Source organism: Peromyscus maniculatus, chromosome 17 (genome assembly GCF_049852395.1).
Source record: "Peromyscus maniculatus bairdii isolate BWxNUB_F1_BW_parent chromosome 17, HU_Pman_BW_mat_3.1, whole genome shotgun sequence".
In the NCBI taxonomy this organism is placed as follows: Eukaryota; Metazoa; Chordata; class Mammalia; order Rodentia; family Cricetidae; genus Peromyscus; species Peromyscus maniculatus.
This window is the reverse complement of record NC_134868.1, coordinates 56,482,848-56,506,185: the sequence shown is the minus strand read 5'-3', so window position 1 is coordinate 56,506,185 and position 23,338 is coordinate 56,482,848. Positions and strand designations below refer to the sequence as shown.

The following is a 23,338-nucleotide window of genomic DNA, read 5'->3' as shown; positions in this document are numbered from 1 at the left end:
TGGTTAGTGGAGAATGTAAAAGCTGGGTATGGCTCTGATGATCTTCCTTCAGGCTGTGCAGTTCCAGTTATGGATCTCTCCAGCAGAGCACAGATCACAGCAGGATACCGTTGTGGCGTTCTGCGTGTTCCATGAGCCCAGATTTTTTGATCGCTCCATTTCATAACTCTCCTCCATATAAAATTTTTCACCTGTTGAAAATAAGATGGCATTTAATATTACATTTGGGTTTGGTTTTTTTTTTTCTTTTTGAGGAGGATAGAATTTCTGTGCTTATAAACTTACATTTGGAACTATTGGCCTGTAATCCCAACTGCTCATGAGGCAGAAGCTGGAGGATCATAAATTGAAGTCCCACCTGGGCTATAGGACAAGTTCTAAGGCAGCTTGTATAGCTAAACTTGTCTCAAAATATAATAAATAAACAAACTAATTAATTAAAGGATGTGAATATAGTTCAGTATTAGAATGCTACCCTAACACATGCTAGGTGCTAGGTTCAAAATAAAAAAAAAGATAAATTATTTCCCACGTTTGCCTAATGAGACCAGGAGGGGCCATGAAAGGCAGGGGACAATGTGCTGAGAATGAGGACTTCACAGAGGACTCTGCTGCTGTCCAGGAGCCCTATCCCAGCCTGCTGGGATTTGTAGTCATCTGCTGAAGGCCAAAGAGGCATGGACACCTGCCAGCATGGCCCGACTGGGTACATAGATCCCCGTATTGTGTGCTAGATGCATGGTAAGTGTATACGGTGTTCTTAGGACAGCAGTTCTCTGAATAGGACCTGGGGGTACTGATCAGTGGAGACCAGGGTCATGACAGCTACAGTTGACAGTTTCCCTACAAGCCCCAGGGAGGGCCTGTCCTGGCACAAGTTTCCAAATTTGAAAAGGTGAAACCTGCAGACACCAGGCAAGGCGTGAATCTGGAAGGATGTTTGTGTGCTGACTGAGGGTCTCTTGCAACACTCCCTCCATGGAACAGTTTTTCTGAAGAATTTGAGTGAGGGGGTCTGATGTCACATGTTATATGCATTCACAGACAGGCCTTGCTTCAAGGGAAGGCCCATGGTATTTTCAGGGGCAGGTAGGTGTCTCACTGAAAGGGTCTCATTGTGTAACCCAGGGTGGCCTTGAACTTGCTGCCCCAGCCTCCCAAGGGCCATGATGACAGGCTTCAGCTGGTTGTTTGGATAATTTTTTTTTTTAAATTTCTGAGTTGTTAAGCCAATGGGGGTAGTATGGGATTGAGGGGATGGATGCCTGGATGATTGTCCTGCTGATTCCTGAAAATGAAGGGAAAGACATTTTATCAGCTTTTTATTTAAAAAGAAAAATCAAATTAAAGTGTTGACCACAGGGGGAAAGTGTTTCCTGTGGCGTGCCAGTCAGCCACTTTAACCCTCCTGGACATTCTGCCAGCCTCTCTCCTGGGCAGGGGTGGAGCACGATCGATACTGCCCTTTTTAAATCCCTGCCCATTTACATTTTCTGCAGGACTCCAAAGAAGGTGGTTTCTCCTGTGTGTCCAGTGTGGGGTGATTGCATTTGAAAGGTGTGTTCATGGATCTCCCAGTGAAAATGTCACATGGGTGGGGGGGCTGACTCGGTCTGTGTAAGGCCCCCTGCTAACTCTGTTCTTGAGTCCAGCACAGTTCACTTGAGGTGGGTGCTGATGCAGATGCTTGGCTAGTCTTGGAAAACACTGCCACTGAAGAAGGGCCCCCAGGCTTGTGGGCTTGTGGGACGAGTCGCATGTTCACATACAGTAAAGAATGCATGCAGGGTGCCTCTCCCACACCATCCTTCTTTGCCTTGCTGGCACTCAGGCGGCTCTGGACTGTGGTGATGGCTGGCGTGAGACAGGAAATTAGCATGGGGTTGGAATCACTTTGTTCTGTCCCAGGATCTGGGAGTGTAATACATGTCCTGCACCACTGCGCTCAAAGAGCTCAGGGCCTCTGGGGACAAACAACAGCAGCTCTTACTGAGATGAGCACATGGGAGAGGCAGATGGTGTGATCCATAGTACCCTGTGCCGTTTCTACTTGGACAGGAACTTCCCACGGAGATCAATCAGGCTGTGAGAGTGAATGCAAGTTTCCTGGGAGAAACGGAGGAGATACCAATCTGGAGAGAACAACAGTGTTAAACTTCCAGAGGGGGGGAGGGAAGGAGGCTGTTCTCAGCCTATGGGGAAGAAACATGGTTCAGACTCAGAAACCCTAAGGCTGGAGGTGAAGCCTTGAGTGTGGCCCTGGGTCCGTATAGCTCTCCTTCATTGACCCTGGGCCCAAGTGAGTCGGTATGTAGAGTAAACCCAAGCCCCACACCTTTTCCCATCTCCAGCAAGGAGCTGGGGAGAGGATTTGGGAGCTGTTAAGGAAAACACATTGGAGACCCACAGTGACCTTTATGTAGAGTCTAAGGGCAGTATGAAGATGAGATCAAGGTGTAATGTAATGCAGGTGTGTTCTGGGTGTAGAAATACTCACATTTAGGAGCGTCTTTGGTGGATCTTTGCGACTGTCAGGGTCACCCTAGTGTAAGGACCGGGCTGTGCAGATGCAGTCACTCAAGTACTTGCAGTCTGCGTTGTGGTCCTGATATGGAGCAGCATCTGAGTCCACTGTGGGGGCTGGCCTGTGTTTATCTGTGCTCATCAGCGCACACCTCCAGGCTGAAAAGGCTAAAGAAATCCCAGAGTCTGAGGGAGTCAGGCTCATCCTTATGATCAAAATGCCTTCAGCAGCTTCTTAGCAGCTGAGGTGCTTGGAATGTAAATGAAGGCCGCAGAGGCCCAGAGGCCCTGGGACTCAGGGCCTGAAGACAGGGCTCAGTGTATGAGCTCTGCTGCTTGTGTGCTATTTACTTACATTCCCTGAGTTTTCATTCTGCCTTGAGAGTTGGGTTAATGATGGCACTATCAGGAGATGGCCAAGCACCGTGAATGGGGAAGCGCACAGAGAACAGGTCTCATGCTGTAGAGCAGCCTTGGGTGGCTGGTATGAGGCTGAGGGAACTGGGAGCAGAAGCAGAAGACTCTGTGGGGGCATCTAGTGACTCAGTAGTGAGTCAGACTCAGCTGCACTGTGTGGTGTTACCCTGGGTAGCATTTACCTCGCGGGGCTCAGATTTCCGATCCACAGCGTGGGGTCTTTGCCACTTGATCTTTGAGATTCCCACAGACTGGAGTTTTATCATCCATATCAACATATGGTCTATAATGTACATGTATATAGGGAGTTTTTACCATAGGGACACAAAACACTGTCAGGAAATGAGTTAACATGAGGGAGGGGGGCTAACAGAGGTGCTATAGTCCCTTCTCTGAGGAGGCATATATACAGTCAGTTGTAGAAGTAACCATCTTATTAAATAAGAAACAGAGCCAATGCAGAGATGAAAGCCCAAGAGGTCAGAGCAATAGCTAAGAGCTAAAAACCTTACCCTTCCTAAATACAGCAGCCATGGAACCTGACCATAGAAGGCAGATGTGGCTGTTCCTTTCTGCCCATACAGAGCATCAGCAGACATCAACATGTGCAGTAGATGAAGTCTGCCTACCACAGACTGCCTTCTCAACCCAGGGTCTAAACTCATCGATCACAACTGGCCCAGTCACCCAGAGGAGGGCCTCGGTGGGAGACCACTTAGGCCCTGCTGGGCTTAGAGTAACCAACACTAGAGAGCCTCTGATTCTAGAATGCTGAGTCACTCACAGGTGGAATCCCTCAGCATTCTCCTGGCTGCTACAACAAAGCATTATGGTCCTAGGAGCTAGGCTTTGCCTAAAACAATTCCTGGAGCCAGAGATAAAAAGTGAAAGTTTACCTAACAATTTATAGCCAGGAATGATGAGGGAAATGCCCATAATCCTAGCATTCAGAAGGCTGAGGAAGGACTGTCATGAGTTCAAGGCCAGCCTGAGCTACTTAGACCCCATCGCCAAAAAAATAATGATGTTAATAATAACAATCACACCTTGGGAGAAAGACCCTGGGACTTCCAAAGCAGAGCTTGGTGACTAGCGGGCTTGTTTTCCCAGCCCATTCTGAAAAGACTTGGAGCAATGGGCTGGGGCAGCCCTGATCCAAAAGCGAGTGGGGATTTGGCAAATGGCTTCCTACACCAACACTGAGTTTGACAACTGCAGCTCACTAGAACTAAATGCAAAGATCGTGGGGCAGGATTGGCACTTCCCTTCTGGGCGCCTAGTATTCTAGGCATGAAGCCCTGGGCACCTCACATGTGTGGTCCTGGATTATAGAGAGAACATCAAGACTGACTATGGTGATGTTTTATTTGTACTAAAATGTGATTTGTATGTTAATAAATAAAGTTGCCCGGGGGTCAGAGCTGTTAGCAAGCCACAGCGAAAGCTGGGCGGTGGTGGCGCAAGCCTTTAATCCCAGCACTTGGTAGGCAGAGCTAGGCAGATCTCTGTGTGTTCAAGGATACAGCCAGCATTGGAGACACACGCCTTTAATCTCAATACCAACCATAGAAGACCTGGAGGTCTATACAGACAGGCAGTGACTAGGAGGTCATGTGGTTGGGTTTACAACCAATGAGAAGGCAGAACAGAAACACTATAAAAAGACAGACACACAGGAAGTAGCTCTCTTTCGGAGAGGTAGGACAAGAGCAACAGTGAAGGTTTGGAAAGGTGGCAGAAAGTGACAGCCTTAGGAGCTACTGGAAATCAGAGTCCTGCCTGCCCTTTGTCCAGGGTCCTCCCTGCCTTTGGCCCTGATCCTCCCTGTGATTTTCATATGCCAGACCTTCATAACCGGAAAATAAATTTTCCCCATTCTGTTGTCATAATTCTGGATGTTTTCTCACCATTTTTATTCACGCAGGCCTTTCATCAGAAAAGATTATATTCAAGGTAGGGAAAGAAAGCATCTTTAGGAGACTGGATTTTCTGATGACCTAGCCACACACACATATGATACTCAGAAATGGAGCAGAATAGCTGGGCAGTATTGGCGTATGCCTTTAATCCCAACACCCGGGAGGCAGAGGCAGGTGGATCTCTGTGAGTTCGAGGCCAGAGCGATTACACAGAGAAACCTTATCTTCAAAAAACAGAAACAAAATCAAACAAAAAAAAAAAAGGGAAGAAGAAAAAGAACTGGAGCATCATGAACCTTGAATCTTCACAAATAGTTAAAACACTGTTTTTCATAACTTCTCAGCTCACGTCTAGGGATCATTACCCAGTGCATAGTCAGAAAAGATCCAAAGGGGTCACAACTGATCATAGCTTTCCAGGTTGCTGGGGGTAAACTGAACGCACAAGACATTGGCAGCAGAAGGCCGGTGGTCAGTGGTCCTGAAGCAGTGGACAGAAGAGCAGAGCATAGTCCAGCCAGGCCTTGATTTGGAGGTCAGAGTCAGAAATGTAGAGATGGTCGGAAGTGTGACTCAAAGGTCCTGTCAACAAGCTGGCTAACCCTGAGGGTGAGTATGGCTGCCATGAGCCAGCCCTCATGCTGTTACTGCGCACTCTCCAAAGCACTGCTTAGGTCTGCTAACTTGCCCACTTCAAGCTGTGTCTGTGGAGTAGAGCTGTTTCTTTTGATTTCAGTTTGGCACGGCCAGTGTTGAGACTGGGACTGCTCATGGCAGACACTACCAGGTGTTAGCAGAGTGAGGTCTGGGCACTTTGGAGCTGTGGGCCCAAGGAACTTTGGGCAATGCACGGCACTTTTCTTGGAACACAACTGAGGCTAGCTGCAGCAGCACTGGACAGTATGTCCCGAGCTGGGGTGATGGACAAGCCTGATCCTAGAACGAGGTCTTTCCATTTGTCAGTCTGATGCTCTGCAGCTTGCACTCGAACGTAAGCATGCCTGCCGGGCTGGAAAAGCATCAGCTTCTAGGAATGAGAGATCTGATTTCAGCCAGAGCTCATTAGCAGCTCAGAGCTGCTCTTGACAACTCCAGAGACAGTGGTCTCCATCTGGAGACTACCGTTCTGCAGACTCAACAGGGAAAAATAGCCAGTATCACAGCTCTTGGGGTTTGTCTCCTTCCAGCTCTCAAGAAGCTTAAATCTCAGTACGCCGCCAGTGACGGGCACAAGGAATGGAGTCTGTCATTACTTTCTTTTTACAGATTTCCCTTGGTTTGGATGAGCCCTCCAGCACTTGTGGGATTGGAAGCATATGGCATTTATATTGGTTTTATCTTACATTTTGATTAAATAGCCACAAAATAAAACTTTCCAAGTCCCCTCCTTTTCCCTCCCTTTATTGTACGTTTACCCAAACATGTGCTGTTGACTTCAGGGTTTACAAGGTTAGTGGAACCGCTCTGCGTACAGGCTGGACTCATCATCAGCTGCAGGGGTTTCCTTCCTCTTATTTGTTTTCTTAACTGAGTGCTTTGTTCCAGTCATGTGACCTGGCTTAACCTCTCGTCTTCTTGCTAGGAAGGGACCGTCACCCGAATCTTTAGTACTTTTGGTAGACCCCAAACTCAGTTGAAGAATATTTGGGGTCCTTCTCCAACCACTTGAAAGAGAAACACATCAAAGGTACCACGTATTGTCCGGGATGGTCAAGGCCAGGCACTCACAGGACCGACTCCCCTGCTTTGGATCTGTCCTTTGTAGGTGTCATGAAATGGCTTTCCCGCTTACGGTAGGCGCCAGCTCAGCTCCCGTTTTGTACCACGGATGATTCTATTGTTTACACCTATACCCTTCATCCTCTTCATCAACCGTTCCTCCCACAGCTCGGCAACTCTGTCGGTGTCCCGTCACACTGAGATCAGCTGGAGCTCGGGTGCCTTGCTAGGAGAACGTGTGAGCCCACACTTGCAGTATTACTCACAGATGACATGAATGTCAGTGCCCGGATGGAAGGAAAGCTAGCCTGGGAATAGGTGCATGCACAGTGTCCAGAGGAGTCAGGAGGCCTTTCCTGGGGGGCGCACATGGGCAGTCCCAGACCCTGAACAGAGAGTCTTAAGGAGGTCAGTTGAGCCTGAGCCTAAAGGTGGGATTCTGTTGGAACTGGCCATGTGTCTACATTGTACCTGTCTGATGAACCAGGAGGAAAGCAGGTGTCCCCAACCACCATGTTTAAAGAATGTCTTATGTCCTCTCCTACCATGAGGACTATTTTTTAATCAAGTCCTCAAAGCTATTGTTTCATGGAAGATTTTGTTGTTGTTGTTGTTTCTTGCTTGTTTGCTTTTTGGATTTTGAGATGGCATCTCTCCATGTAGCCCTACCCAATTAGAACTTGCTGTGTACCCCTGGCTGGTATCAAACTTAAAATTGTTCTTCCTTCAACCTCCCAAGTGCCAGACTGCAGGTGTGTGCTGCCATGCCCAGTTTAAGTATTCTTTTCCCCCCTCTCTCTATGATATGTGATCAAGAGAGAAATGGAAGATAATACTTGGCAGGTGTTTAATCATTGCTCATCTCTGGAATTCCATGTGTGTCTTCATTATGTAATATCACAGCTTGGAGAAGCCACATGTCAAGTGTGCTACAGTAGCTGCATGGAGACTGGAAAGTGCAGCTGTAGAGTGTGTGTTTCCCAACAGAAAACACTTCAATATGAGCACCGAGGACCACTTTGTGAGAGCATGTGAAAGAACTAAAAATGCACAGTTAACAGAAATGCCTAGTCAGAGATTATAGATTAAGTTGGAAATGGTTGGAAGTCAATGGAAATATTTGAACCAATTTCTAAATTTAGCATGTTGAACTCCAGGAAGTCAGCCTGAGTCTTGTAGAGTGGTATCTGAATCCACCCTGATGCCAGTCGAGAAAGCATTGGAAGTTTCCTGGTGTGATTAAGCAGATGATTAGCTCTGAGCTTACTATAAACATAGCTTTGTTTTTCACATCTGTGACCTGTTTGGACGTTGATTGCATTTGGCATTTAACTATACAGAATTGGTTCTCCTCATCTCAGAGTGATACGTGGAATTACTGAGCTGATCGAAAATACTTTTCTCCTCATTTGTGGGTGGTGAGGACCCTTGTAGCAACCTGCTGGGGTGGCCGATTCTTCCCGGACGTTTATCTGACACATCCTGTAGGCCTTGTGCATGGATCTGGGCCAATTCAAGAGCAGTCTGCGCTATCTTTCAAGCTTTCTTTCCTATAGTTTCTTCAGGGGAGGTGCTGTGATAAGAGCTTACGCTAGAGACAGTGAGGAAGGGTGCTCAGAAATTCCTACTTCCAGTTGTAATGTTTCCTCTGATTTATGAAAGGCATGACTGGTATTGCAGAGCCATGACATCAGCCGTTGTTTGCTCCTATTCCCAAATTCCTGCAGCTGGACCAGTGTCCTCCTCCTGGTGCCCAGACCTTCAGGCTTTTCTGTGGTCTGTTGTGGGCCTTCTCTCCTCTAGGGTCATGGGTTTGGGGAGGGTATCTCTTGTCTCTGGGACTCTACTTGAGCCAACCCTGATCATACGTATGTTTTAGTGCCTATGCCCGGTCTCACCTTTGCCCTGAGCACACACATGCTTTAGCTGACCTTGATCACATACATGCTTTAGTACCTGTGCCCGGTCTCACCTTTGCCCTGAGCACACGTGTGCTTTAGGAGTGCCTATGCCAGGTCCTAGTCACTTTTTCCTCCTTTTCTTGCAGCTTGAAATACTGAACTCAGGAGCAGTCAGAGTTTAGCCTGAGCCCAGCCTCTTCCTGCTGTCATCCCCTTCTCTCATCACCCCTGTCCTTTCTTCTAACTCTGGTACATCTGAAAGACCAACATTTAAAGCATTGGTTCTCAACCTGTGGGGCGTGACCCCTTTGGGGGTCACACATCAGATATCCTGCATATCAGGTACTTACATTATGATGTATAACAGTAGCAAAATTACAGTCCTGAAGTAGCAATGAGATCATTTTATGGTTGATGGGTCACCACACCATGAGGAACTGTCTTAAGGGTTGCAACATAGGAAAGTTGAGAACCACTGATTTAAAGCATTACCTGTATGTTGCAAAGGGGACCATTGATCCAGAGTCATTTTTCTAGTAGTATCCGGAATAGGAGGATTTACAGGGAATGCTTTCTAATTTCCCTAAGTTTATTAATGAGTTCTCTCACTGGTTTTGCTCTATCCACATTTTCTCTGTGTGTCTGTTTCTGTCTTTCACTTCCTTTGTCTTTTTATGTCTGTCTCTTGATATGTCTGTCTTTCAATCTATTTGCTTTTCTGTCTCTGTTTTTGTGTCTCTTCTCTTTGTCTATCTCCTCCTCATGTCTTTGTATCTCTCTGTTACTCTTCCTCTGTCACTTTGCCCCGTCTCCTTCTGTGACGATCTCTTTGTCTCTGTCTCCTTTTGTATCACCTTTTCTGCCTCTCTGACTTTGTCTCTTTGCCTCTGTCTCTATCTTACACACACACACACACACACACACACACACACACACACACACACACACACACACAGGTTTTAGTTAAAAACATAGAGACATGGCAGTGACCAAGAGGAGTGAGCCTTGCTTTATCTCATGCCCTGTTTAGAAATCCTCTAGTAGCCATAATGAACACGGTGACACAGTCCCCGGGTGGCTTCATTTCTTCTTCATCAGGGGGTACACACAGTCTGTGGGCACTGTGAGCTTACCTCCTCCTTTGGGACGCTCTTGGGGTCCAGCTGTGGAAGGCCCTGCCCAGATTGACTCTGGACCTCCTAGTGTGCACCAGTTTGTCTTTCCCATCACAGACGAATGTCCTGATCATGTAGATGTGCTCCCTTGATGGCTATGGAGTGATTTTGTGACCTGTGTCCTCAGGAACGGCCAGCAGGTCTCCATGACTAAGCCTGTGGGAGCCAAGCACAGCAGTCCTGCATCTGAGTTGCAGAGGTGTGGGCTTCTGTGGCTGAGATAAGTTAGTATTTCGCTTCACATGGCTCTGAATCCTGTCCATCAGCTCTTGTGCACTGTGTGGCATGGTGATAGATAGATTTTTAAATGGCGATGTATAGCTCTGTGAATGTCACAAGCCCACTGGAACCCAGCACCCTGGAGGCCTTGAAAGTTCCTATCAACAGGATTTCCAGTTGCAGAATTCATAATGCTAGTTGGACACAGAGAAACGGCAATTTATATTTGTGTGCCTAACAACTGTGCTGTCCCGGGAATTTGTGATGTGCCACGTGCTGAGGCTTACTTGTTATCTACCTTAATTCTCAAAACACAAGAAGTCTGAGGTTTGGAGCTTCGGAAGCCTGGCTCCTCAGCCTCAGCCCCGCAGGCATTTGGGGCAGAGAGCTCATCTGAGCATGCCGAATGAGGGTGCTACTTTGTCTGCTCTGCTGGGACCCACAGCATTGTCCTGTGGACCTCAGTTGCTTCACCTGGCAGGTGAGGACCAGTGCACGAAGTGTCTTTTATATTATGTGTCTGCAGTTAGTTTGTCAGGATCCGACTGTGTCGTCTGCATCCTCAGGTTGTGGGGGAGAAATGGCAGGATGGCCAGCCTGACTGCTGTTGATCCTTACATTGCCCATCCACCTTAACTCCTCCTCTTTGATGTCCAAACCTTAGCCGACTTGGGCATTCCAGCCCATCACCGATCTGTAGAGAGGGCACCCACTACTCCCGTCATGACCTTCTCTGGGCTCATGCCCATGCAGTGGGCTCTAAGTAATGCAACTGTCAGCCATTTTCTACCTCAAGCTTTTGTGGGGTCAGGAAAAGGCCTCTGACCTGCAGCCGCCGCACAGGCAGTGAACAGGCAGCAGGGCTCAGACTCTTGTCTGGCACTTTGCTGACGCCATCAAAGGTTGAGCCATTGCTGTCTTGGGCCTTGGCCTAGACCACGGCAGGGTGTATCGACTTTGATAAGCCTGAATGCCAGGCCTGGTCCAGAGGTCCTGGAGCCCGTCCCAGCAGCACGCTGCATGAGTCTGGGCAGTCATGACAAAGGTAAGTCATGCTAACAGCAGTCATCTGTGGATAAGCAGAGTAAATGGAACCCTCAGAGAACGCCCGAAAGAGCCAACAGCCAGCATACACAAGAACAAGTATAATGGGATAAGACACCGAGAGAACTGTGTCACCTTCAAACACCACCTTGCTTAAATGAGCCTGTTTGTTACCCAGGGCAATGTATGCTCAGACAGTTCAGTGTAGCGCGAATCTTAGAAGTTCTTATTAATATAAACAAACCTGCAGCCAGGTACTGGGGTGAATGCTGAAAGACCAGAGAAGCAGAACAAGCCACAGCCACCTCACCTCGCCAGTTCCTCAGCTGATCCTGTTTCTTCAGACTGGAAGCCTCTGAGTCCTCATCTAAATGGATCTCAGCTGAACTGTGCTGCTCAAAAGCCTAAAAGCTTAACCAACCTAGTTTTTGGTTTCCACTCCTTACATACCTTTCTGCTTTCTGCCATCACTTCCTGGGATTAAAGGCTCTTGTTACCATGCCTGGCTGTTTCCAGTGTGGCTTTGAACTCACAGAGATCCGGATGGATCTCTGCCTCTGGAATGTTAGGATTAAAGACATGTGTGCCACCATTTTCTGGCCTCTATGTCTGCCTAGTGGCTGTTCTGTTCTCTGACCCCAGGTAAATTTATTAGGGTGCACGATATATTGGGGAACACAATATCACCACAGTTCGGTGATACATGTGAATTGGGTATAAACTACATTTAATCCACTCCCTCCTCTGCCAGCTGTTTCCTAACACACCCCCAACCACTGGCTTATATGCTCATTCGTTTCACCCGGAGCCACTTATTGCCTTAGGTAAATTTAAATACCTTGTGTTTTATGTAGTATGGAGTGACTGATAATTTGTGTGTCAGGCAGTTGTCCCCACCCCCCCACCACCCTCCGGGCACAGCATAGCACATCTAGTGAGTGCCCCCCCCCCCCCCCCCCCCCCCCCGGGCACAGCACAGCACATCTAGTGAGTGCCAGCTCTTGAGGGCCTCACATTCTGCTAGGAAGGTCTGCACAGAGAAAGCCAGGAGAGAGTGCATGTCACAGTGAGGAGAAGAGGTGAGGAGGGGGATGGCTTCGGTGGTGAGAGGTGGTGAGGTAAAAGGGCAAGCTGGACAGGCACTTAGGTGCATGTGCACAGCATGTCTGGGTATGTTTGGTGACCTCTGTGTGTGTAGCTGGAGCTGCGTGTGGTGTTTTTGATACTGTCTCTGTGTCCATAGTGCTGGCCACATGTGTACATGGTCCTGTGCAGGAAGCTACTTCGGTTGTACTCTGGAAACATATGTCACAACTTTAGTCAGACTGAGTCTCCTTTTACTTAAAGGTGAGGGTTTTAACAAAGGGTTCATAGCACAGTGAACATGTATGTTTATGTTAGTATGCATGTATGTAGACACATGAACACAAGGGCACACGTGTGAATAGATACATATGAACTCTGGCGGGACTGTGGGTTCTAATAGAGTCGCTTCCAGGTATCTGCAGCACATAGGCCACTCAAGGCCTTTCATCTCCTTGGAACCAGGTGGCTTCCCTTGTGAGTACAGATGTGTGAAAATAGCAGTTTCTGCTAAGAGAACATAGGAGCCATGGAAGATCCAACAGCTTTAACTTTTTTTATATTTGAGATTAAAATTACAGCATCTCTCCCTTTCTGTTCTTCTCTCCAAGTCCTCCCATGTACCTCTCCCTGCTCTCCTTCAGATTCATGGCCTCTTTCCCCGCTGACTGTTGTTGCATGCATATATGTATATGCACACACACACACACACACACACACACACACACACACACACACTGTTCAGTCTGTATATGTTACTTATATGTATGTTGTTTTCAGGGCTGACCATTTGGTAATAGTCAACCAATCGTATTCTCTTTGCTGGGGAAGACCACCTTGCTTTTAAAAGACCTATTTTAAGCAAGGCACTGAGGGTGAGGGTGGACATGTGCAGCAGCGTGGTCCCTGTGGCTGTCTGGAGGGCCGTGGGTCCTGGATTACCTGCCCTGTGGCTCTTCTTGGGTCCTGGGATGCATTGTAACTAGAGCCGAGACCCTTAGAGCTGGAAAGTTGGCCAAACCCCACTTCAGCGCTGGGCTTCCCAGCTCATACTGGCTGATGTTAATTTGTGATCACAGTACAATTCTTGAAACACATTTCCCAAAAGATCCAAGGAGATGTAATGCGGCCCTTTATTTGCTGAGTATGGTGTGACTTGGCAGGGACACACGAGCACATGGTGCAAAGATGTGTACACGAAGGGCAGAGCTCAGATCTCACAGTGGAGACTGGATAGCAGACATGGAACAGGATCCGATTAAGCCTAAGAGCTCGGAGAATAAGCGCCAGTTATAGTTACTTGAGTGATAAGGCTATAAAGGCATTCAAGGGGAGCAGTTGGCACAAAACCCATGAGCCTGGAAGGTGGGCTGGGGAAGGAGAGGGAATAATGACCAAGGGATTACAGCAGGATCAATCCAGGAGACCCCCGGGTAGGACCTTATTTTCAGTTCCTTAGATATGCAGATATCGGTTCATTTTTGTCCGAGCTTAATTAAGTAAATGGTAAAATCTCAACCTTCTCAACTTTTCAGATGGTCTCCCTTGCTCACTAAGTACTTACCAAGGATGAAGGTTTTTAAAGACGAGCAAGCAAGAGTATTCCAGAAGTCTTTATCAAGGCTTAGCTGCCAGAGCCTCTTGTACCTGTGAGTGCTTGATCAATATGGACGTCTGTAAAAGAATGTAAGGAGGTTTATCGTTGTTGCCCGCCAGGTCTCTGGGTGATGAGAGCTCAGTAGCCTGTGTGGTGTGTGAGTGTGCCCCGTGAGGCTGCTCGCAGAGCCTCTGAGACACTTGCTTCCTTGGATAATCCTTGCCGGTTCAGCACATTTCATCTTTATGTTACTCAATGTGAGATGAGTCTTTTTACCACCTCTCTCTGTGGCTCAGAGCCCTCCTCTGGGTCACGAGTAGTAAGCAATTACTTTTTCATTCATCAAGTTCCATTGAGTTCGTGTCTGGCACACCCTGACCCCCACTCCTCCTCAAAACCGACTCATCCTCAAGTCATTGAAAATAAGTCTCTTCCCACGTGCTTCTTTGTGCTGGGTTCCTTAACACCCAGACCAGCTTTTGAGGGTCTCTGAAGAGGGCATCTCTCATGACTACTCATCTCCAGAGGCCACTGCGCACTTGTATGTGACTCATTTATAATACATACTGTGGTCTGGCTTGGTACTTCTCCCCTTTTCTCTCTCTTCAGGAAAACGGAGGCTTTCCTCACCTATTCACCCTTCCAGATGAACTTGTGAATGACCATAGCAGCTTCCTTAGACATCCCTATTTGAATTGTACCTGGTATTGTATTGATTTTACCACCTCAGGGAGAGTTGTTATCAATTCTAGCTGACCTCACCACCCACGGGCTCGAGGCTTTGTGCATATAGCTCCCTGTCTGGTATGTGCTCATCCGGAAAGTCTGTGGGAATGGGAACAAGCAGCATGCACTGCCATGGACATAGATAATCACCTGCTTTAATCTTCTGGATTTCTTGGCTCTTTGTTTCTCCACTGTCTTCCTCATCCCCCTAGCCCCAAATGGGGTCAGTGGTAGAAGAAAACACATGGACAGGAAATTCCTTGCAGGGCTCTTTTGAGGATACTAGAGATGCAGGCTGTATTTGTGCATCTGTATGGGCTGGGTGCACAGGGTATATTCTGTGCATGGGGCCAGCAGTCTGGTATGGCTATTCTAACAAGCTTTAGTTCCTGTACTGTGCAGATGTGACACTACAGCCTCATGAAGAGTTGACGTGCCACTGGGGGATGCACAGCATCAGGGTCCTAGCTGCTATCTTACAGATCCAGGCTGAGGTCGTAGAAGCTCTGGTAAACCCAGGACAGATAGTAGTAGCTGCCAAGTGAATGGTATTGACAGGGTCATTATGAATGTTGGAAGAGAGACTTGGGTCATTTTGGACAAAAGTAGCCAGAGATGGCTAAATGGACCTCATCCTTTCTACTCTGAGAAGTGATTTGCCCTCCTGCCTGTCTCTAGAGCAGTTGGCCATGGGCTCATAGATCAGTGCCATGTAAGCAAGAGAGCTATAAGGCCATTCTTTTGACATTGTCCCTTAAAGCTGGTGTTGTGGGCTCATATACTTGATTTATCTATACACAAACACTGGGTTTACAAATACAATTCATGGTTTTGCAAAACAGTCCAAACATTGCAAAAATCATAGTGTCTAAGACAGGAAGAGCCCTTTCCCATCTGTCCTGAGGTAAAATCATTACTGACGTTTACGGTTTTTAAAAAATATCTTTGTGTACATGCACTATTATCTGAGCACTGTTTCAGGGAAGCAGGTCATCTCACAAAGGGTGGCCTACAACTTGCTTTTGTCCCTGCTTAGACATTCCCATGAGTAAATGGATGGACTTTGATTTTTTTTAATTAATGCATATTAATTATACAGAGTATGGGGTTCCATTTTGCCACTTTTATGCATGCATTCAGTGTACTTTAATCTTCTCATATTTCCTTCCTGTCCTCTGAAACCTGTTGCTCTCTATTTTCCAGGCTGATGGGAGTCAGGACAGGAGTATCACTACTGCCAGACATCTGGCTGTCATTCCAAGAGAGCTCAGCTGGTTTGTTGTGGGTTCCCCTCTTTCCTCATGGTGCACTGGCCACCAGTCTATGAGGACAGAGGGACAGAAGCAGTGACAGACAGCTTTGGACAGCCTGTGAACACAGTGGAGATAGCCTTCTGGTAGACACCTGCTGTGAGACAGCTCAGCTTTATTCCAGAGAGAGGAGAGATCATAAAGGATGGTGACAGAGACTGGGGCATCACCTAATTTGCGTTAAACAGCACGCTCCTATCATAAAGCTGCTAGCACAAGTCTAATTACCATAAGGGCAGCAGGGGAAAGCTTCGGCAGGGGACTAAGCTAAGGGTCACACTTGAGATGTCAGGAAACCTGACCAAGAAACATTCTTCAGATAAAGCCAGGTAGAGAGCAGGAAGTCCCCCTCCCCCACTTCCCACGATGGGGAGGGAGTCCTCCATGTTGCCAAGCCCATGGTAGACTGCAGCCTCTGACCATCAAGGCCTCCCAACAGTTTGAGGGAGGCATGGGGAGAGGAATCAAAGTCACTGGGAAGAGGAGGGAATGAGTCTCTGTCTAGCTCTGGGGAGGGACTCTGGGGCCTCTCATCAGCAGAGGGGCCCAGGTTTCTGGTGGGAACTGGCTTATGATGGTCCAGGTGGTAGAACCTCTATAGGCCATGGAGAGAGTCTTGGCCCAGGTCTGAGTGGAAGAAGCGGGAGAGTTGTCATTTTAAATCTAGGGATGGCACTGTAGGGTACATGGAGGCTCCTATGGGATTCAGAAGTCCTTGGAAACTGGGGACACCTGGAGTTTTCCACTGACCCTATGAAGTCAGGGACTAACACTTGTTATTTCATAGATTTATAGATTATTAAGAGATGCTGTGGTCTAGAAACAGGCTAAAAGACATTTCATCTGCAATTCATCTCTGTACTCGGAATGATCTCGCTTCCACAAATGCCAGATTCAATATCCTGTCAAAGAATCTGGCGACTGTTGATGAGTATTTGGGTTGGTTATGTTTGGGTTGTCACTTTGTGACATTATAAACAAGGCAGCATCGAACATCTTTGTGCATTTCTTTAGCATGAATTCCATAAGGTTTAAATATTGAAATGGTGTCAGGAACATTTTTACATAATTGTTATCAGTAATGCAAACCTTTTCTAGCTTTTGTATTCAGAAACACCCGCTATTCAGGAAATCTTCTCTTTTCTCCTGGCATAAGAAACATTTTAAAGAAGATGTAGGCTGATAATTACATGCATCTAAATAGTCTTACTAGGAGAGGAGATTATATGCATGAAAATATGTATTATTTTCAAAATAATTTTATGGTGGTAAAATATATATAACACAGCATTTGCCATCCAACCCGCCTTGGAGTAAACACTTGAATGGCTTTACATGTCTTCACAGGGTGGTGTAAGATCATCCCTGTTTGTGCCTTTACTTTCTATTGTCCCTAACAGAAAATTCACATCAAACAGCTCCTCATAGTCCCCTCCTGTAGCCCTGACAAGCTCCATTCTGCTTTGTTCTTCAATGGATCTTCCAGCTCTTTTTATTTTGTATAAGTGGGTTCATGATAATACTTGTGTTTTTGTCTGGCTTATTGAATACCATGATATTTTCAAGGTCCTTTTATGTGGGGAGGAGCTTCCCCCAGTGTTGTGTTTTTTATTTCTTATCTGTTCATTTGCTGCTGGATATTTGGGTTGCTTCCATAGTTGGTTTTTATGCATAGCACAGCAATGGCCATCAGCTCATTAGTATGTCTTTGAGCCTTTGTTATCACTTCTAAATGCATGCCAAGGAGTGGGCTACTCATTCATAGTATGATCCTGTCTCAGGGTCGGTGTGCACCAGGAGAACCTCCTGCAGCATGCACTGGCATTTTTCTACAAGTAGATTTTTTAGGTATTAAAATAATCATAATGCTATCACTAGAGTAAAACTTCAGTGATCTTCCCAGAGATAATAATGGAAAGAGGGATCTAAGAAAAACAAAACCGCATATGTGTAGGCATGTCTGTATATCTGACCTGCCAAATCTAAGCAGAGTTTCAGGAGTGTAGTTGAACCTAGGACCTTGTAGAATTTAGAACAGGAATGGGGTTAGTGGTAGAGGAAGGGGAATGCATCATACTGCTGCTGGTTAGTGGGGGTTCGCTGAGCAGGGGAGACCTCCCTATCCCATTGATGAAATAACATTGATAAGCTATGCAGTAAAAGTATAAGGTAGATCAACACAACTTTATTTTACCAAATAAAGTTTAAAAGTAGATGCTTTGGCGGGAAGCTTTGACATGTGGATGGTGCAGCCGACATTGCAGCAAGAACATTGTTCTGTGTGTATAATACAAATTCAGTAAAGAGCAGGATATGGGTAACAGCTCTGTACACTTAAATTCTAGCTTTCCAGGGGATGCTTGCATATGACCCCAAACTAATAAGGAATATGTTAAGCAGTGACTATTACTGGTGTGATAGTTAGATAGAAACACCATTTCTTATCTTGCATAAATTTTGAGCTATCTTTAGAGGGACAGATGGACAGGAAACCCTTTTTAGAGGAAAGTTCAGCCATTGGTGATATGGCCCCTGATCATGTTTAGATGTTTCTGTTACTTTCTGTTGAGATATGATGTCTGCGGAGCCCCGTGCTGGCATGGGAGACTGCTCGCTGTCCAGAAATGCCCCTCTCCTGTCTGATACTGTGCAGCCTTACATTCAGGAGTGCCTTGATAAACTTACTAGAAAACAGTGTTTACGAGCCCAAAGGTCCTGCTGCACATCTATGCAGAGGAAACAACCTAGAAGAACCAGGACCACTGAGCCTTTTGTTATGAGTCTGGCTTCCTTGTAGGACACTTGCCTACCATACCAGTATTAGTCCCTTGAACTCAAGTGCTTTTTATCAGGGCAGGCCATATGATAACCCATCATATGATATTGCAGGCATTAGCTTGGATTGCAGGGGATGAAATATAGGTGGTTTGGCTGGATTAAGAGCAAGTAATTCATCCATCTACTGCTTATTTTTATTTTGAAATAATAAATATATGACTACATTTGCTCATAAAACATCATCCTCAAGTTGTTAAACACATTGATTTCCATATCTGTGTATGATAGGTAAAAAAACAAAAACAAAAACAAAACCAACTCATTGCCAGGCAAATAGTTGAGTGAACAGTTCCCTCAGAAAGGACTTAAGCAGTGCAGAGGGGGGGTTTGCAGTAGGATGGTATAGAACTAGTTCATTTCCTGGAATGCAGTGAGTGACCACTGGGGATTGCTGCCCACTCCAGTCTTGAGAAAATAGTCATCAGTTCTATGTGTTTGCTAGGTAGACTGTGACCAGACAGGCTGAAGGTGTCAGGGCCGTGCATGCCAGTCAGAATTACATCTCCAAAGATGACCCACCACCCTGTGTTGGGACACTGGATAACATCTTCAAGTAGTCCTAGAAGGTCATGCATCGTTTTTCACTTACTTCTACATGCTAGGTAATCTTCAAGCATGTCTTTGTGATCACAGTCTCTAATAGTTATTCATGATGACAAAAGGCTGCCCTCACTGTGAGAGCAGACCATGATCAGTGTTGAGTAAGCATGTCTACCTGACAGGGACAGACATTTGATAGTTCAATTTATGAAACTGATTCATTCATGATTCCCACGAGTGATTCTACAGCCACTGATACTTCCCCAAACTACGGATTTTCTGATTTGGAGAAGGAGTTCTGAGTAAAAACCATGGTGATGCCAATTCAGCTGGCCCACCCTGCTTCATTTGTGAGCCTTGGCCTTATTGTCCCATGTGTCCAGGTAGGTTTACTTTGATGTGTTTCTGCACATACCCGGAGAGGGGCCAGTTAGTGTCCATGTGCCTCCTGGTATAGGCATCACCCAACCATGAAGAATTTGGATTGAAGACATCCTGGACTTTGTATTAGGCTAATCTCATCTGGTGATGCCAGAAGTGGGTGCTCATCAGAACAACCCCTGTGAGCCCATTTTTAACATTTTGATTCTATGAAATTTGACTCCAGTTTGTCCTGCTAGATTCTACCTACTTCGCCTTTGACGGTGGCCTTCCTTTCCCAGGTTTTTAGATCCCAGAGCTAATCTACAACAGGGACATTGTTTTGTGTCTGTCTGTTAGGCTTAAATGTAACCCCAGTGGTGGTACTGTTTCTTGGGGTTTCCTGAGACTCATTTCTGCTGGGACAGGGGGTTCCCACTGTCAGTTATTAAATTAGATTTTTGTTTACTTGCTTTATACATGAACATTTCTGTTTATTAAGACGTTAGAGTTAGAGTTGGGGCTATAGCTCAGTTGGTAGAATGCCTGCCTTGCATGGGGCTGTGGATTTGATTCACAGGGTTACCAAAAAGGAAAAGAAGACATTAAAATGAACACACCTTCTAGGTAACAATTAAGTATCTCAAGATTATAAAATGTAAGAAAGAATAATTTTATACTGACATTCTGATATTGTTATAATTACATATTTTGCTTGTTCTACATTTTTATTGATTCCTGATAGATAGGAGGCTAGGTCCTCTTTGATACTATAAAACTCATGAGGACACACAGGCTGAAGGGGCCCTGGTAGATGGTGCCAGCTGGGCTGGTCAACACCTGTGGACTTTTTCTGGAATCATTACAAACTGGCTTGCTGCTACTCATAAAACAGATTTGATTGTTAGAGATAAACAGCGGTTGGAATGAGTGCAATTTAGACATGCATGTTAATGAGATTTCTAAGTTTAACGCTTGCAAAAAGCATTTCTTTTGAATTCTTATTGTAATAGCCATCGTGTTTGTATCCCCTGGAAGTTCATTATCTTGTCAGTTACAACAGCTTTTTGTGGGAAATTTTTGCTGAATTCTAAGGGATTAGGTGGAAAAAAAAAAAAACAGAGCAACAGCCTCCTAGCAATATATGAAATGACAAGTCAGCAGAGCTTGAGAGGTAGACAGAAAAGTGAGGTAAAGGTTTCCTTCTGGACCCAGACAAGAGGAATGTTATTGAAATAGTCTGTCTTGGCTCAGCTCAGATTTGTCTGCTCCTCATCACTGACTTTTGGAACTAATCGTGGGACATCGGTTGCCTTTTAGAAGACATCTGTCTCTGAAGCTGAAACATTCAGGAATTCTGATCCTGTCCTGGGGTCATAGACTGCATGTGCTGTGCCAGCCCCTAGTCGGGTGTCTTAGTTAGGGTTTTGATTGCTGTGAAGAGACACCATGACCACAGCAACTCTTATAAAGGAAAATATTTAACTGGGACTGGCTTACAGTTCAGAGGTTTAGTCCATCATGGCAGGGAGCATGGCAGCACACAGGCAGACATGGTGCTGGAGAGGGAGCCAAGAGTTCTATGTCTGGATCCACAGGCAGCAGGAAGAGAGAGTGACATGGGCCTGGCTTGAGCATCTGAAACCTTAAAGCCTGCCCTCAGTGTCACACTTCCCCCAACAAGGCCACACCTCCTAATAGTGCCACTCCCTATGAGTCTATGGGGCCATTTTCATTCAAACCACCACGTGGGGTTTGCCTGCCTGATGCTCTGTTCCCAAAGGTACTTCTAAGCTCCTGCTAATGGGCATAGCAGTGATGCCATCCAACCGGGCAGGGCAGAGTCCACTTTGGAATGCCCTCTGGTTCTATAGAGGGGCCACAGTTATTCCAGTAGGACAGCCATGGTGGTGGTGGGAGTGTCCATACTCCCCAATGTATAGCAAAGAACATTTTGACCATGGCCGTGAGCCATCCAGAGTCTCACAAACCTGAGACAAAGGTCCCGAGGTCCAAATGCCAGTCCTGGCAAACATCTCTGGAGGCACACAGGGCCATAGCATTAGAGCAGCTATCCCTGCTCATACCTCTAGGATTCAGCTTTCCTTTACCTTTCCAGCTGCCTTGGAATGGAGGGCTGCTGAGAGGAAGACTCTAAAAGAGCACCGTAACCCTGTATCCCTTCTTCAGTAAGCAGCTGAGTAGGCTCTGTGGCTAATTGCCATCCATAGGGAGGCAGGGGGCAATAATCACGGCAGGCCTGGGGAATGGCATATCACAAACACAGGGTTTGATCCTGGGAGAGACGGATCATCGGGGACTATGGAAGGATGATCGCAAGTGTAGGCAGGAGCCTCTGGTCGTCAGGAATGCTACAGGCTTCCTTTTTTCCAGCTTGGTTCAGACATGCAGTACTTGAAAACGAGTGTTTTAAAACACACTGTCAGTACAAGAAAAGCGGACTCTTTCAAAGGTGGGGAGGTGTGCTTTCCAAGGCATACCCAGACTTCTGCAGGAAGCTTCCCTGCTGCCCAAGCACCTCCTTCTCCCTGAGCACCACCTCCTCCTGTCTGAGTACCACCTCTTCCTGTCTGAGCACCACCTCTTCCTGTCTGAGCACCACCTCCTCCTCCCTGAGCACCACCTCCTCCTGTCTGAGCACCACCTCCTCCTCCCTGAGCACCACCTCCTCCTGTCTGAGCACCGCCTCCTCCTCCCTGAGCACCACCTCCTCCTCCCTGAGCACCACCTCTTCCTGTCTGAGCGTTACTTCTGAAGCAACAACTCTCCTTTTGCACATGTACACATATAGGCACTTATGTGTGCTTTTTTGTTAACTTTATTATAGCTCTTTCCTTCCTTCCCTCCTTCCCTTCCTCCTTTTCTCCCTTCCTTCCTTCTTTCCTTTCCTTTCTATTTCCTTTTCCTTTTTTTTTTTTTTTGAGACCAGGTGTCACGTAGCCCAGGTATTGAACTTGCTATGTAGATGAGAGGGGCCTTGAACTCCTGATTTTCCTGCTTCCATCTCCCAAGGTCTAGGATTGCAGGCATGTGCCACCACACCTGGCATACCATAGCTTTTATGTGTTTTTTTTTTACATTTAAAAAATATTCACATAGTTAGGTGACAATATTATGTAATGCAAGCTTTAAAAATGTAATTACTCCTAACGTATTGTAGGCAAGGATAATCACATTCATTTTGTCATCCTAATTGGAACTATACTCAGAGAAAATGTAAGCAGTAAAAATTGTGGTTGGCAATCTAGTACCTTTTTTTCTCTCTTTCTCTCATGGTGTGAACTTTAATTCACTTAAAATAGTTTAAGGTAACCAAAGATTTCTCATTCATTAACTTGGTGATCCTTCAAGATTGCTTCAAGATCCTGATATTACTTATGGACCTTAGGACTTACATGTTAATGAGAGACCAGCACCACCAGTATGAGCTTTGGAAGTGTGGCACAGCAATGGTAAATTAGTCTTTGCCCAGTCGTGATGGGTATAAAATCCAGCCCAGATGCCCTGAAACGTCCTGTTGTGCTCAACAGAACGAGTTCCTGCTTTCTCTATCTGTAGATTGTTCATTTAATTCAATTTAGCTCACTCAGAATGTGCATCTCCTATAACCTCATTTTAACCAAGCTATGCAGAATAGTCCAGAGGTTCACAGGTCTATTAGAAACCCAAGTCAAGCCTTGTCAAGCCTTGTCTAAAGGAAGATATGGGTTTGAGTCTTATTCTACACTGCAGTAAACCCAAGAAGACACAGCTGTTCTTAAACATCAATTTTCAAGCCAGCCTTGTGTTTAGGGTTTGCATTAATTTGAAGTAAGTGTCTGGATACATGCAACCTTGAAGATGAACCAGGGCATTGAGGGTAGTGGTGGCTGTGATTCAGACATGCTCACAGGCACCCTTAGCCTCTTGCCAGTCCTCCAAGTGTCCGTATTATCTTGTCTTCAGA

The 23,338-nt window shown here is 46.2% G+C and overlaps 1 protein-coding gene and 1 long non-coding RNA gene across 6 annotated transcripts in view; one reads left to right on the top strand and one right to left on the bottom strand.

The window, feature by feature from the left end:
- The window catches only part of Dlgap2 (DLG associated protein 2), a 746,370-nt gene that overhangs the window by 184,166 nt on the left and 538,866 nt on the right, over positions 1-23,338 (top strand). The gene's annotated exons all lie outside the window — the stretch shown is intronic.
- On the bottom strand, positions 1,809-3,682 carry LOC143269076 (uncharacterized). The gene is made up of 3 exons (XR_013045418.1): positions 3,453-3,682; positions 2,498-2,691; positions 1,809-2,106 (listed from the first exon to the last, which is right to left on the bottom strand). It is a non-coding gene; the product is annotated as an uncharacterized LOC143269076 (long non-coding RNA).